This window comes from Hemicordylus capensis, chromosome 4 (assembly GCF_027244095.1).
Source record: "Hemicordylus capensis ecotype Gifberg chromosome 4, rHemCap1.1.pri, whole genome shotgun sequence".
Lineage (NCBI taxonomy): Eukaryota > Metazoa > Chordata > Lepidosauria > Squamata > Cordylidae > Hemicordylus > Hemicordylus capensis.
Window position 1 is genome coordinate 90,987,255 of NC_069660.1, and position 17,350 is coordinate 91,004,604.

General features: G+C 42.1%; 1 protein-coding gene across 2 annotated transcripts in view; it reads right to left on the minus strand.

Annotated features, from left to right (window-relative positions):
* The window catches only part of AGBL4 (AGBL carboxypeptidase 4), a 1,553,201-nt gene that overhangs the window by 417,473 nt on the left and 1,118,378 nt on the right, over nucleotides 1-17,350 (minus strand). The gene's annotated exons all lie outside the window — the stretch shown is intronic.

Consider the following 17,350-nt stretch of genomic DNA (forward strand, 5'->3'; position numbering starts at 1 on the left):
AAACTGAATCACCTGCCATGTAGCTAAAACATGAAGTTTGCCAATTAAAATACGGTTTTAAAAGTATGTATCTTTCTATCAGCTAGCCCCCCTTCCTCATACAAATGATGCTGGCATGCCCGCGTTTTGTCTACAGCAACTCAGTAATTTGGAGACAACAACGTCTCACAGATCTCTGCTGGAAAGCACATTCAGACATTTACTATTGACTGCAGTACTGATTACTCACGCAGGGGGCTTTAAAAACAATACCTTCATCAACAACCCCAGCAGTGCACACAGAAAACATGAAGATGGAAAGAAAGCCCTCCCAATGTTTTGCCAAACTCTTACTAATTTTGGTTTTTAGATTCTTCTGCTCTTCAAGTATCAAAACAACCAATTCATACAGCTAATTCACATCATGAACAGAAGTCAAAAGAATGGTATTTTAAGACAGGATTTCAGACATTTGCTAATCAAGACTGCATATCTTTCTTCTCTAGCTTGGTCCTGAGAGACGATGCCTTGTACACATTGAACCAATTCCAATGTAATGGTGATTCTTCAAAGAGGAAGACACAAGAAAAACATGGGGCTGGATTACAAATAATATGTCTTCAAATGGAAGTTGTGTTATAGAAAGAGAGGAGGACAGTTTTCTCCAGTCACTCTTCCCTTAGCTGTTTCCTTTGCTCCCCTGAAGATACGGAGGCTGTTCTCACATGCACCTTAACTCAGGTTAGGGAAGCCTAGGCCTGGGTTAGGCTGCTCATGAGAACTGCCGGGATTGATCCCAATCCCAGTGGGGCAGTGCCGCCAGCCCAGCTTTTTAACTGGGCTTGTAGCTAGGCTTAAAGGCTCGCACAAGCCCTTCACCTAGGCTCCAGGATTGTGTGTTTGCTGGGGCTACATTCAGTCCCAGTGGACACAGAGATGGGTGCCTAGAGTGTGATGCATTGTGGGATATCCGGAGTCCGGGATACCACACAGCGCAGGTCATCTGGGATTGTGGTCTGCGCTCCCGGCAACATGTCAGCGATCATCTGGGGGGAAGGTGAGTTGCACCAGCCATCTTGCCATCCCGGTCATGTTAATGGCCACACTGTATGTTCATGGGCACTCTAGGCAGCTACCTGGCTTGCCCGTGCCTAAGGCCAGTGCTGTTAGGATCCAACCCATTCTGTTGAAGGTAGGCTCAGATGTTTCACCAAATCAGTTATTTTTATCAATGAAAAGGTTGACCCAAGAAAAATGGAGGCAGCCTCTAACTTGAGCAGGCTATGTCCTAGTGGGGAGGATTGGGACTGGAGGAATGACCTGTGCTGTGAGGTTTAAGAACTCCCTTCTATGCAAGGATGTTTCAGAAAGAAAGCAAAGGCAAAAGGACTCCTATTCCCTTTCCCACACCCCATTTTTCTCCCCTCAATAACTTGCATTTTGACTGTTGATTAGATTTTCATTAATTGTATAGTGCCTGCCTGGGTTATTGCATTATTTAGTTATCACAAGTAATAATAATAAAAATCTTCAGGGGAAAAATTAGTGGGGACATAATTATTCCTTATAGTAAAACAGAGTTTGTTTAAACAGATTCTACAGTGGTTCTTAATTGGAACACACCATGGACACTCCTTGTCATCCCAGTTCAGCAAAAAGGCAATCTCTCTTCTAACATCTCAGAAAAAAAGTTTTTTTAAAAAATCTAAGAAGAATAGAAGTGCAATAATTAAAATTGTTATTCACTGTTTACTTCATATCCCTCCTCCTCCTCTGCTTAATCTATATTTGGCACTGCTCAGCTAATGAGAAGACAGCTCAGCTATTTCAGCATAATTCAACGCCTGTTTTAAGAACAGCCAACTGAGTGCCTATCAAGAGACTAAGCCTGAACATTTCATGCAAAGGAAAGCAAGAGTCTGCTATACTCAGATGGGTACTATTGTTATTAGCTGTAGGAATCCCAAAGCTGTTAAGTGAACTCTTGGGCCACTTAATGCAGGGGCTCTCACATTACATCAGAGCAAGTCTCTCTACAACTGCAATAATGAAGTTTCAATACGTGGGACTTACTTTCAAGTACATAATATGCATAGCATTGAGCTGCATGTCCAGGAAATAGTTTTGAGCTTTTGTGTAACAGACAAAGCAGATACATTTTATTCTCAGTGGCAGTGCTTACAGTTCTAGACCCAGAGGAAAATTCAGTAAATAAAAACCTCCAGTTTAAGATGAGGTTTAAGAAGTGCTCTAAAGCATTTTAGAGCATTTGTGCTCTAAAAAGCATGGAAATTCGACATTAAGGTACCCATCTTAACTTTGGCACCTCACAGCAATCAATCAGTGCTGTAAACTGTAATGCAGTTGGGGAAGCTGCATCTGTTAAATATCTGCCTGGATGCATCCCTCCTCAGCCCAAGGTCCTAGGTGCTTTCCAGATTATTTATTTATTTATTTGATACATTTTTATACCACGCAAAATGTAAGTTCCTATGGCGGATTAACATAGTAGCAAATGTAGCATTTGCTACGGGCCCCACGTTTTCAAGGGCCCCGCACGCCCGGCTTCCAATAAATATCCCTTTTCTGCTAAATGTGCCTTTTAAGAGAAGGCCCAGCACAGCATCTGTCCAGTGGCTGTTGTTGGTGCCTACCACATTTTTCTTTTTAGAGTGTGTGCCCTTTGGAGACAGAGAATCATCTATCCACTCTTTATTTTTCTATGTAAACCTCTTTGAGAATTTTGATTGAAAACCGGTATATAAATGTTCACTGTTGTTGTAGTAAGTGTGAGTTTGTGGCTTGGTCTCCATACTCCAAAATATAGAAAATGAAAAAATTGAATTACTTTACTATGCAAGTAAATAATTTATGTTTTTATATATATGTGCATTTTTTAAAATTCAGGGCCCCTTTATAACATATGCTACAGGCCCTGCACTAGCTTAATCTGGCCCTGGTAAGTTCTCTGATTACACACTACAACAGGGGTAAAATGCTCCAGCTTAGCAGGATTGTATTGAAAACAATCCCCAGAATCTCAAACTTCTACAGCGGGGAAAATACAGCTCTTTTTCTGCAACGAACTTGCAAAGCTGTAGCACTATAACATTGTAAAATGTAAAATATATCTTATTTATAAGATATTAATAAACTTATAAAATTATAAACTTATAAAATATAGCTTATTTTATAAGATAAAATTCAAAATGAGGCATCAGAAATTTTAACAGCACCTTGCTGTCAGCGCAGGGACTGCGGTGTCACAACACAGGAATTACGGAAGCACACTCAGCAGATCTGTAGTGACACTGTTGTAGGGTTTAATCTGGAAAGCCACCTGCTGAAAGGCCAAGGCAAAGTGTGAATGCATGGAGCCTCATTTCCAAAGCCAGCATCATGTACCAGTATGTAGAAAGCTATTCAAAAAAAGGCAAATGCCAAATAAGGCTGCCCTCAAACAGAAGAGCTTTCGGCACCACTGGAGCAACAGCGGCACTGGGGGACTGCTGCCCAGCAGAGCTGTGTCAGCATGGGAGCAGTGGAGAGGCCATGCTGGTGGCAGCGGCAGTTCTGAAGAGGGGCTACCAGCAGGCAGACCGGGGTCTGCTGCCCAGTGGAGATGGACTGGTGCTGGAGCAGCATCCAGACCACTGCTGCCATAGCGGTGGTCCTGAAGATTGGCCACTGGCAGTGAGAGAGCTGGGTTGTCGGCAGCAGCTGCTGCACCAGGCCAGCAGCAGAGGCCTCCTAGGGAGGCACATTGCCATGGCCCTGAAAAAAAAGGCTGCCAAGGTGGTGGCGGCAGCAGGGCCAGTGCAGCAGCATGGAGCTGAGAGGAGTGAACGGCCATCAGCTGGAGGAGCAGGTCTACCTGGCCAAAAGGACAGAGCAGTGAAGAGGCCACCATATTTCTTGTGGGCAGAGCTGTGGGCACTGTGACTTCAAGAGTGCTACTGCTCAGACTCTTTGTGCTTCGTGAAGAAAGATGCATTTTTTGCCTTGAAAAATCGCAAATTTGAGTAACTATTATAAAATATCAATTTTGGGAGTCTTTCAAAAAGCACTTCTCTGGCATGGAATCTAATGATTTGAACTATTTAAAGAGACTGCAAAATTAATTAAGTATGACTTCTTCAGTCCAAAAAAACCATTGCCAACACTTTTAAACCCCTGTTCAACAGAGAAAAACTTTAAGCTGCTCTATCTAAGCCATTTTTCAAAGGTTCTTCACCACATTTGCAGGGGAGGTGTCTCTTGTCACCTGGTGGATGTGTGCTGATGGCCAGGCAGAATGGATAAAATGCTTTTGATTTTCTAAGCAATCGAATGTTCAGGGCTTATCATGGTGGTGGAACGCTGAAGACACTCTTTGTCTTAACTATACTGGCACTATTGCACCAGTATAATTAAGGGAATTGGCAGCTATGGACATATCTATGGAAGCAAAAGATGCACAATATTTCCTAAACAACAACAAAGACTGGACACAGGCCCTTAGACCTGGCATTTTACCAACTTGGAGGGTGCAGAGACCACATAGCCATCAATGACACACTAGTAGAAGCAAGTATCCAGTCAAGAGTCAACTATCCCTACCAACTACCTTTTCTTCTCAGGAGGACCCTCTAAAAATATAAATCTATCTATCTTAGTGAAAAGACTTAAATCATCCCTGAGCATATGCTTTATAACTGCTTCCCTCATAAACATAAGGAATTCTTAGGTAGATTTAACTAGAATTTTATTCAGAACAACTCCTTTCCCCCCTTTTCCTTCTGACTCCACCCCCACCCCCACACTTTCTACAGGATCCCCACTGGGACAAACTTCTCAATGATAAAATATAAAAGATTCAAGATAGAATACAACAATATGTTTATTACTAGGGTATGATAGCAAATTAGAGTGGATTCATGGTGTTTCATTGAAAATCTCATTAGCTATCATAGAATCCACACTCAGACTACCTCAGAAACAACAGAACCCTGTACCCCATGGGTTAGAAACCCATGGGAGTGGTTGGCACCCAATGTGCACTACACTACCACTCACTCTGGGCCACCCCAGCACCCCCCAAGTGCACTTATGGGGCTGCTGAAAGCTCCATGCATACCCTATGAGGAAAAACCTTAAAGACGCGTAAACTTTAACAATTCCCCAAAAATCAGCCCTCTGCCCAAATCCTTTGAAAAAATTCAGGTAGCTTCCTTGACCCTACCTGGTACTACCACCAACCCCACACTGCTCTAGGCCACCCCTTTGCCCCCTGTGTGAAGCTATACATTTGCTGACACCTCAATGCTTCTCTATGGGGAAAAACCTTGAAGACACATAAAATTTAACAATTCCCCAAAAATCAGCCCTCTGCCCAAATCCTTTGAAAAAATTCAGGTAGCTTCCTTGACCCTACCTGGCACTACCACCAACCCCACACTGCTCTAGGCCACCCCTTTGCCCCCCGCGTGAAGCTATACATTTGCTGACACCTCAATGCTTCTGTATGGGGAAAAACCTTAAAGACACGTAAACCTCAACAATTCCCCCAAAATCAGCCCTCTGCCCAATCACTCTGAAATTGGGGTGGTAGCCTCCACCCATTAGGTACTACCACCCCACCCCACTCTTTTTGCCTAGATCCCAAGCTATGCCCCCGAAGTGCCCCAAAGACACTAAAACTTCAAAAATTCCCCCAAAAATCAGCCCTTTGCCCAATTCCCCTGAAATTTGGGTGGTAGCCTCCATCCATTAGGCACTATCACCCCACCCCACTATTTTGCCCCTGGGACTCAAAATTCGAGCTGACGTCACATCAGACCTTTTTGCATTCAAATCAATGGAGGCAAAAAGGTGGGAAATTCAGAGACGTCAGCCCGAATCACCCACATTTTTCAGGTCCAAATCAGGGGTGATTCGACTCAGCCCCAAAAATATCGGGGGACATCGGGGGTGATTCGGTTCGGACCCGAATCACCCGAAATTGCTTGTTTCGGGCACAGATTGATCTGTGCCCGAAATTTTTTGCACATCCCTATTTATTACATGTTTTCTGCATAGACAGTGAGGTTGTTCTCACAAGCAACTCGGTTGCACCAGTCATGCAAACAATTGCCATGGCGGTGACTGGTGCAGCGTTCTGCAGGCTGGGGAAATCCCACAATGCATCAAGCGATGACCTCGGTGCATTGGGGGATTACCCCAGGAGACCAACGCTCTAGGCGATTGTCGCTGTGTGTGGGTTGCAAGCAGCCCACACTTACACACAATCCTGGGCCTGGGCTTGGCTCCCTGTGAGAACCACCAGGATTCACACAGATCCCGGCGGGGCCATGGTGCCAAACCCAGCACCGAAGCCTGGCTCAAAGCCTGGGTTAACAGAACAAGCACACTGTGAACCCAGGCTCCAGGATATTGTGTAAATGTGAGCTGCTTGCAACCTGCGCTTACACAGAGACAAGCACCTAGAGCACCCATCTCCCAGGGTAATCCCTCAATGCAAAGCATTCATCGCATGGTACATTTTGGGATTTCCACAGCCTCCAGAACACCACACCAGGCACCATCACGGCAATCATGTGTGCAGCAGCGCAGCTGGGACCAGTTTGAATAGTCTGCAAGGAGGTAGGCTTAACCCTGCCTTCTACCCACCCACGTGATTGTGTGGAAGGCCCCACAATATGTAGAAGAGAAAATGCTTCCCCAAAACAAAGTTTTGTGCATAGCAACCCAGAAGCCACAGTAAAATGTGCACTAAAATGCACTTCTGACCCCTGGCAATACAAGAACAAACACCCCACCAACACATCAACACTCTTTTAGTGATGGGCAAACTTTCCTTAGCTTTGCTTAGAAATGACGTGATAATGATGAACTTGCTTGATAAATATTTTTCAGGGGTGGGAAACCCCTCTTCTGATTCCCAAAAGCTCTTTCTAGGCTTCTGATGCTGACACAAAAGCACTGATGGTGCTATGACCACTCATCTTATCACATTGCCCCCTGAAGACAGTAGTTCCCAAAACCAGAGAAACATGGCAGAGAACCATTGAATCACTTGTTCCTAAAGCAAATATATCTATATAGCTATAACCACAACTACGTACAACATTTGCAAAAAACAATTGAAAGAAATGGACCTTAAGAGAGAAGATATTCACTAAATACAAAGCTGCCTAGTCAGGTAGTTTGGTCATGTAAATCACAATAATGCACAAGAGTTTCAGTGACAGTAAAGGCTTAACATCGAATAACTTTTATTTGTTTGTACATGTGTAACTCGCTCTCCCTCCAAGGAGCCCAAAGCAGTATCTATCCTTATTTTCATCCTCACAACAGCTTTGTGCTATAGGTTAGGCTGAGAGATAAGTGACTGATCCAGAGTCACCCACTGAGGCTGTTTTCACATGCAGCCAAGCCCGGTCTTGGCTACGCACAAGAAGCAGCAGGAGGGAAGCAGCTGCCAGCGCTGCAGCAAACGCACCTGTGGAGCCGGTGAGTGCTCCCTTAACCCCATTTTTGTGATCATTGGTTAGCACTGGCTGCTTGTCAGCACCAGCGCTGAGAGATTGCAGGGCTCCCAGCCAGAGCCGGGAGAATCACCACAATGCACCACACACTCGCGTGGTGCATTGTGGGATTTTCAGGGGCCAGGGTAACGTGTCTGGTCTCCGACTGTCCACACAGCTAGGGGCAGCTGACGACCGCCCAGGAAGGATGGAGGAATCATCTATATGGAAGGTAGGTTTGAGCAGCCCTCCCCACCTCCCACCGCCAAGCCCTTCTCACTGATTGTGAGAAAGGGCTCAATGAGTTTCATGACCGGATGGGGATTTGAACTCAGGTTGCCCCAGTCCTAATGCAGCATTCCAGCCATTACACTACACTGGCTCTCTACATTTGCACAAACAACTACAAATCAACTGCCTTCACAGTTCATGTAATTTCACAACAATCAGTGTGAGTTTCAGTGCGATTTCACAACCACTGACTTTTCACAACAATGATGATGGCCAGTGGGGCATGGCTTGCTGCCAAGCAAGATGGCTGCCTAAGATGAAAGCTCTGGATATCGTCAGGCCCATCTTCTAAAAACTAGTGGTAAATATGACAAAATATTCTCCAAAAAGTATACAAAATATGTGGGAATAAGCTTTGGTCACTCACTGAACTGGGAATGAAGACTTAAATCATATTTTTCTTTGCAAAATCCACTGAGCTCTTCAGAGGGGGAAGATTGTTGCAATATGACCCAGGGCCTTGGAAAGAATTCCAAAAGCACCCAAATGGCTGACAGCAGTTCTGCCGAGAGTGAGCTAGCTATGCTGATTAGGCAGCTAATTCAGCAATGAACTTGGTGCTTGAAGCACCAGGAAAAGATTGAGGAACTCACTGCTATAACCAGAGAATGCCAGATTAAACTGGAAAACATGCAAGACAGGAGTCGCCATGTCCAAATTAGGGGCCTGGAAGAATCTGCTGAAGGAGAAAATATGGAAAAAGTCATATGGCTGAATGTGATATAATTAATTAAATTAAAGGCTAACTTAGCCATGCTAAAGTCTAACTTGAGGACAAACATACAAAGTATTGGAAAGGTAAATTGGGTAAAGAAGAATTCTTTATTTAACCAAAACTGCAACTTAAGCAGGAACAAAGTACAACTAAATTTACACAGGAAATAAATGAGAAGATACTGTTATCATATTTGTTAAACAAAGAGGTTGCTTGCCTACGTGATGTGTAATGTATAAAAGACTGTTGGTATTAAGGATCGGGGTTCTGGAATTTGGGCGTTAGCTGACCAGAACCTTTGCTTCTGCATAGCAAAATAAAGCCTTTTCTAAACTTCTCTGCTGGTGATGTTTTTGGCCCGCTGACCCAGTAGAAGAACCATTTGGATGGTATTTCAAATGGAGCTCTCCCTGAACAACTTTAAAAGAGCTTAGCATGTCCCGGGATCTAAAAACCCTTCCCAGCAAAGGTTATGCTCGCTTTCAAGGGCTATGCTTGCAAGATATGCTCACAAAGAAAAACTTCTTAGAACATTAAGCACCTTGCATCTGCTGGAATGTAAAGGCAATAAAACCCAAATATTTCAAGACCTGTGTCCAGAGACTCTCCATAGGCGCAAATTGCTCAAGCCATTTACAGAGCAGCTCAGAAAAGCTGGAACTAACTATAGGTGTGGCTTCCCATTTGAGCTCATGATAATGCACAATGGAAGAACTTCTGTGGCAATAACAAGAGACCAAGTGATTTAAATATTTAAAACTCTAGACATTGTGATCCCACAACTGACAGGTGTTAAAGAAGGAGAAACAAAGCAGGGGAAGCCCCATCCCTGGAATGGCAACACAAGCATGTAAAAAAGAAGCAGAAACCAGACCAATAAAGAAACAACTTCCTAAAATTCTTCCTAAAAACCAAGTTATGTACTTCTGGGGGATGAAGACTAACCTTTCTTCATGATTGTTCCCTCCACCTCACTAGTTGTTTAACAGAAGCCATACGTAGCTCATTTCACCTTGTCCATATGATGATCCAAGTAATGACACTTTATGTCCTAAGGTACATGGCTTTGCCCTATTTCCAAACCTGCCCCAAACCGAGTAGACCTGTTCGGTCTGATTGTGTGAAGCTCCGTTTGAGAGCTTTACTCCTGTGGGTGGTTTTGTTCAGTTCCAATTTAGTTGTGTTATCTGTTATATGGCAGAAATAGTATTGTAATCCAAGTGTAAGTAGTATCTAAAGTTAGTACCTCCAGTGACTGTTGCTGGTGTCTATCTTGCATTTCCTTTTAGACTGTGAGCCCTTTGGGGACAGGGATCCATCTTATTTATTTATTATTTCTCTGTGTAAACCGCTCTGAGCCATTTTTGGAGGGGTGGTATAGAAATCAAATCAAATCAAATCAATCAATAAATAGGCCAACTGCTAACAATGGAAGCTCTGTTATCATAATACCTATATGGGACTCCGAATAAACTTTAAATAGTTATCAATGGGTTAGGATGCACAGTTAAAAGAGCCGACGTTGAAGGAGTGTTGAAAAAAGAAAACCCTGATCTGATCTTTCTACAAGAAACACACCAGAGAGTATCTGGTTGCAGAGTCCTAAAATATGCTGGGTTTGGAAAACAATTATCTGCAGCTGGCTTATCTAAGTCATGAGGGGTTGCTGTTGTAGTAGCAAAAAAAAAGTCCTTTTATGGTGCAGGATGCACTCAGTGACCCACGGGGCAGATATGTCCTGGTAAAGGGCAATCTAGGGAATTACCAACTAACTTCGGGGTGTTTCTATTGCCCTAACAAACATCAGCTATTTCTCGTGTACATCTTAGACAAATTGGAAGGATTTAAACATGGATCAGTGATTCTTGGAGGGGATTTAAACCATGCTCTAGACCAGGCCTGCTCAACTTAGGCTCCCCAGCTGTTTTTGAACTACAACTTCCATAATCCCCAGCCACAGTGGCCAATGACCAAGGATTATGGGAGTTGTAGGCCAACATCTGCAGGAGGGCCAAAGTTGAGCAGCCCTGCTCTAGACCCTAAACTAGATAAAAGTGGATGCTCCAACCTCTCAAGCAAAATAAATGCCTCTTTAAAGGAGACAATTAAAGAGCATGACTTATTTGATGTTTGGAGAGAGTACAACATAGGGATCAGAAACTACACCTTTTACTCTAATAGACATTCTAGAATAGATTTTGTACTTTCTTCAGCTGAAATATTACCTAAATTCCAGGACATTGAAATAGGTGTTATTTCTGTCTCTTACCATGCCCCTATTTTTGCTTCACTAATTCTAAGAGAAGCCAAGCGACGTTCTCCAAATTTCGTGTCTTAGACCAACCTGCTTCTTAAAAGTGCAGTAATTAACAAGCTCAGAGAAAACCGACAACACTTCTTTTTTTTAGAGAGAAAATGAACACCCCATCATATCAAAAGCACTTCTGTATGACTCAATGAAAGCAGTTATGAGGGGTTACTTAATTCAAGAAGCTAGCCTCTTGAAAAAGCAATGAGCGGAAGCTAAGCAGACTTTGTTAAAGGAGACACAGAAATTAGATAAAGCTCATAAAATTACAGGGAATCAGAAAATCTACAGGAAATTGTGTGGGAAGTGGGAAAAATTAATTGTATCCGAAGTAGATAAAATACAAACATCACTAGCATACTTAAATCAACTTTATTATGAATTTGATAATAAAAGCTCTAAACTTTTAGCCAATTCCTTGAAGAAGAAGAAAGACAATGGAATTTTATACCCAAAATAATACATTCACATGAAGAAACCTTTTGGTATACTAAAGATATTAATACAGCATTCATTATTTTTAAAAAAGAATTATATACTTCCACTAATCCAAACTTGAACCACATTGAAGCCTTATTAGGAAAAATAACCATGAAACCACTTACTAATGAACATAACCAATCTCTTAATATGCCAATCTCAGAAGCAGAAATCAAAGCTAAAAGAGACAAGGCACCTGAGACAGATGGCTTTGGGGGTATTTTTTACATAACTTTTACTGAAATTCTAATCTCTCATTTGAAATCTCTGTCCAATAGCATTGTGGAGGGGGCTGAGATCCCAGGGACTTGGAAGCAATCTAAAACAGTTGTTATACCTAAGCAAGCCAAAGACCCCTCACCCCTGGGATCTTATCGCCCCATAGCATTATTGAACCAAGACTTGAAAATTATGACCGCTATCTTGGCCAACAGAATGAACTTTTTCATCAGTGAGTATATTTTTGAGGACCAAACAGGCTCCATGCTCAACCGAAAAATAGCTGATGCAGTTAGACGAGTCCAAAATGTAATTCATTATGGAAACAACAGCAAAACAACTATTGCTCTGATGTCTTTAGATGCTTTTAAAGCGTTTGACACCTTGGAATGGCCATTTTTAGACAAGCTATTGAACAAACTCAATTTTGAGGATAAATTCTTAACAGTCATTAAACAAATATGCTAAATCAGAGGCAATTACAAATGATCTAGATTCAAAACCAATCAAGCTACATCGGGGTATGAAGCAGGGTGGCCCCCTTTCCCTAGTGCTCTTTGCCACTGCAGTTGAAGTACTAACTGACAATTAAAAATGACACAAAAATTAAATTAATGATAAAACACACACACAATCAACACACAATCAACACAATGATGATGATGGCCATGCACCAACAAAGCATCACACTTTGGTTGCCTGGTTTACTGAACACAGACAGAACCTTGTTTTACATCCCATGTTGAAGGAAGGCTTATGAGGAAAATACTTCTAGAGAATTATGAGCTGGACAACCGTTGACTGTTGAATTATGTACCTCTCTACCCTTATGGTGTAAATGCAAACACAGGTCATAATTGTATGGGGCAGGAAAATGTCAGCTAGTAGGAATTGGCCACTCGGAAGCATTCTACTAGTTTCCTGAATTCTAGAGGTGGAATCATGGTGGCTAGTGGGAACCAAACACTGAGAAGATCTCTATTGCTGCCTCCACCATTGCTGCCAAAGAGTTGGCAGGAAAAGAAAAGAAAAATAAGCTGCCAGCAGTGCCACTCCACAGCCACCTAATGGCTCAGCAGGGAAATGCTTGACTATCAAGCTAAAGGTTGCTGGTTTGAATCCCCGCTGGTACACCTATATTGGGCAGCAGCGACATAGGAAGATGCTGAAAGGCATCATCTCATACTGCACGGGAGGAGGCAATGGAAAACCCCTCCTGTATTCTACCAAAGATAACCACAGGGCTCTGGTTGCCAGGAGTTGAAGCTAGGTTTCCACTGAAGGCAAATGCTATTGCTCACCCAGAGTTCACTATCATCTGTAAAGATTTCATTTAGGTGTTTATCTTTTTGACCTCAGTGCTGCATTTAGTCTGCATATTTGCTAGTTTGCTGTTAATTGGATAATTTTAAACCAATGCTTGTACTTCACTTGAAACAGTGATATCACTAGATCAATTACTTTTGTTCCTAGAAGATAGGGAGATAGGATAGTTTGTTAGTTCAAATAATAGTTCAAACTGTTTTTTGTCTACTTGAATGTCCCAGCTTCTTGACACATTGAGATTTTCAAAAATGGGGATTTTCTTTCTAAGAAATGTTCTGGGCAAGCCCTAGTATAGGTCTTGGGCTTAATTGATAATTCTTCAGCATTCAAGCTAGACTGCTAGCCTTGAAGTCTCCAGCTAGCAGTGGCAGCACCAGAAAAAAATTTGAGGTAAAGTAGTTGTAGTTGAAATGTTGTATGTTTCTTCTATTTTCATAAATATCTAAATGTGTGCTAGTTCAAAACTGTATATAGTATGTCATATGATTTACTAATAAATCCAGTGGGGCTGTGTGTGTGTGTTTGTAAGCACAGTGAATTCCGATTAAACTTCTGAAAACAGTACTTTGCACAAAGTTTGTTTGGGGTGGTTTTTTTTGTTAGACTTAGTGGGTCCTGTCACCATCCCAGTTCCTGATGTTCTCTTTTGTGTTTCTAGCATTCTTAATGTTTTTAATAGCTGTTTTGTTGTTGAAGTGGTCCACATCATCTTTAAGTGTGGAAAGACACTATTGTGTACCAGCTGAGGGCTAACAAGTTTTAAAATGACGTATTACTACAATATCCATTTTTGTACTTTTAAAATGAAAGCTAGCTGGTGTTTTTTTTAAAAAACAACAACAACAAAACTTTAAGGAATATCTCCAAATAAGCACATCCCCATAACAAAGCATGTTCTAGGAGCTTTGAAGAGAATTGCACAGAAAATAGACATCTTTTTAAAATATAAAGTTCGTTTGGAGCTTTGTGAACTATACAAACTCAGGAATTCATTTCAGGGCTGTTCTGAGATTTTAAAAGATCACTCATCCATTGATCTGATGGAATTATTATGCATGCATGAAGTGGATCATGGGAAGAGGCAATTATTTTTAGCAATATTTACTTTCAAGGGATATTATTGAGGAAAAGAAAGTTTTCTTTTGCTCCAGTGCACACTCTGACATGGGCAAGTAATCATTCAAATGCTTTTAAGAAAAGGAGCTTGGGTGTATAACGCTTTGCAGCTAGGGAGAAATGAATGTAGATTACAGCAGTGATAGAAAAGCTATAAACATGCATTCTACCAGTTCAATTTAGGGATTAAAAAAATCTTTCAAGAGCATAGTATTGATATATTTCCTCTTATAGGCGAAGAAGATGGTTATTAGCAATGTCAAGATTAAAAGCAGTCTTTTGAAGGGCAAGTGAGGGTTATCATACCTAGAAGTCCTTGCCTATATTTGCTGGACATATTGCATCTTTTGATACAGTTGCTTATAGAATATTTTACCATTGATTGAAGCAGATGGAGAACAAAGAAAAATGCTTTAAATGCAATGATTGTGCAGAGTCCAAATGTAACAACAGGAATTGTGTACAGAAAGCAGCCAGGGATATGCTGTCATGGTCCCCTGTGTCATGCATAATATCTGCCTGGAAACTTAAGAACTCTATGTGGAAAGGTTAGGTTGAAACCAAAAACATTGCTTGCTTAGCAACTAATTCAAATCACAGTGTGTCACCTCTTGTCAAGAGACATGAGACACTCCAGTCCCTAGGATCTGTTCTAGCTACAGGAGTTCTAATATGGGCCAAGGATTCTGACATCCAAAATGTCCCTGTGGCCCTGTGGAAACCAATTCTAGAACTCACACTTCACATTTATGGATCAAAAATGCATGGATATGCTCCATGCAAATGAAGAAGAAGAAAATATCCCCATATACCCAGATTTACTGAAGGTGATCCCTAAGGTAGGATGAATTGGGGCCATTGACCCAAACCTTAGGGTATCAGTTGCTTTTGCTTGGCCACTGCCAATCTCCCCCCTTGTGCACGCACATCTGCACCTTGCCTCTCCTCCTCTTTCAGTCTGTTCAAAACAGTGTGTGTGGAGGCTGCTCTGCTCTTGCTCTCATTCAATTTTATTTTCTTTTATATATCAAACTTGTATGCCACCCCAAACCTGCATCTCTGAGTGGTTTACAACAAGTTAAAACACAAGTTAAATCAGAGAAATAACTTAAAACACAGTTAAATTAAAAAGCTTGGGTGAAAAGATAAGTCTTAAGGACTTTTTAAAAGTTGTCAAAGATGGAGGAGCTCCTGACTCAACAGGGAGTGCATTCCAGAGTCACAGGGCAGCAAAAGAGAAGTCCCATCCCTGCAAGGCCACCAGATGAGCTGGTGGCAACTGCAGATGGACCTCTAAGGATGATCTCAATGGGCGATTGGGATCATGGGGAAAAAGATGTTCTCTTAAATACCCAGGGCCTAAGATGTTTAGGGCTCTTTAACCAGCTGGTGCTGGCTTTATAACCAGCACCTTGTATTTTGCCCAGAAACTTATTGGTAGCCAGTGTAGCTCTTTTAATATAGGAGTAATATGATCTCTTCAAGATGACCCAGAGACCACTCTGGCTGCCTCATTCTGTATCAACTGCAGTTGGTATGTACAAAGGCAGCCCTATATGGAGCACATTGCAGTAGTCAAGTCTGGAGGTTACCAGCATATGTACCACTGTTCTGAGCTTGTTCATCTCAAGAAACTGCCGTCAATGACGTGTCAACTGAAGCTGATAGAAAACACCTCTGGCCACCGCCTCAACCTGAGAGGTATGGGAGAGGTGTGGGGAGATGCACTCTCAGCACATTTCTCCCACCAGGGAGAGATGTGGATCCAGCATTCCCAGACTGTACACCTGTTCCTTCTGGGGAAGTGTGAACCCATCCAGAATGGGCAGATCAAATTTATCTATTGCTAGAAGAGCCCCTGGTGGCGCAGTGGTAAAAACTGCTGCCCTGTAACCAGAAGGTTACAAGTTCGATCCTGACCAGGGGCTCAAGGTTGACTCAGCCTTCCATCCTTCCGAGGTCGGTAAAATGAGTACCCAGAATGTTGGGGGGCAATATGCTAAATCATTGTAAACCGCTTAGAGAGCTTCCAGCTATAGAGCGGTATATAAATGTAAGTGCTATTGCTATTGCTATCTATTGAGTTCCGACCCTGCACAATAAGTACCTCCATCTTATTGGGATTCAGTCTCAGTTTGTTATCCCTCATCCAGCCCATTACCACCTCCAGGCAGGCATTCTACTGATGATATCGAGATGGAGAAATAGATTTGGGTGTCATCAGCATACTGATAACACCCTGCACCAAATCCCCTGATTATCTGTCCCAGTGGTTTCATGTAGATGTTAAAAAGCATTGGAGATACTTCCAATTGGCCTGGAAGGAGCAATGGCAGCGGGCTGCAGGGACAGGCAGGAATCAGTTTTAGGGGGGGATCCAAGATCTTTGATCATGATGCAGCAACAGAGGTAGCAAAAAAGAACACAGCAGCGAAAGAGAGAGTATAGTTGCTTTTTTTTCCAGAGAAATTTTAGTCCCCCAAAAGTCCGTCCTTTCCCCCATGGAAATGTCTATAGGTAAGCATCCAGTGCAGCCCTAGCAGTAACCTGTTTGTGAATCTTCACAAGTTGGTGCATTATTCTCTGACATTGAGCCCAAATCCACAGAACTTCCTAAGAACTTATATCTTCAGGTAGGGACTTCTCACATTTAATGTTGATCTGGGGATTTGCCAAGCATGTTCACTTTCAGTGGGATAAGACAGCTTTGCTACTGAACAGGACTCCTAATTCCACCTGCTTAATAGGTGTTTTAATTTCACATTTGGGAATTTAAATAACAAGGTTATTTAGAGAAACCATGTCCAAATGAACATGTGCTGAGCACCTATTTTTATTTCTGAATTCTTGGAGCAACTGTGTGAATAAACTCAAGCCTTTTCTTTCCAGGTTTACATTGCGTGACCAGCCCTTCTTCATCAAGTCTCCATAGGTTGCACTGACCTTGGCAATGTCTGAGGGGGCATATTTTCACACAGTTGAACTACTGTGTTCCTGAATTAATTCTCCAAGGGATTATATTCAAGTAGGTTTTTCTTCAGCATCTGACAAGAATGTTGTCTCTCTCTCTCACACTCCCTATATTTTATTTATCAATCATTTACTGTGGCCATTGCAAATGAAATATCATTCTCCATGCTTGACTTCTTCAGTATAGCTTTTAGAGTATTGATGCAAGTACATGACTTCATTCTCTGTATGTGTATGTGTTGTGTGTCTATTATTTTAAGTGTTGTCTTCAAGACTGTGATGGTATAGTACTGTTGAAGTTATTTGATGGCTTCACAGATTTTGTTTTTGTTAGTAAAACTGGGAAATAAGAAACTGGGATTATTCTACCCAAACCATCCTCAGGTATTTTAATTCATAATGCACTTTGACACATCACAAAACATGAGCCTTAGGTGGTTA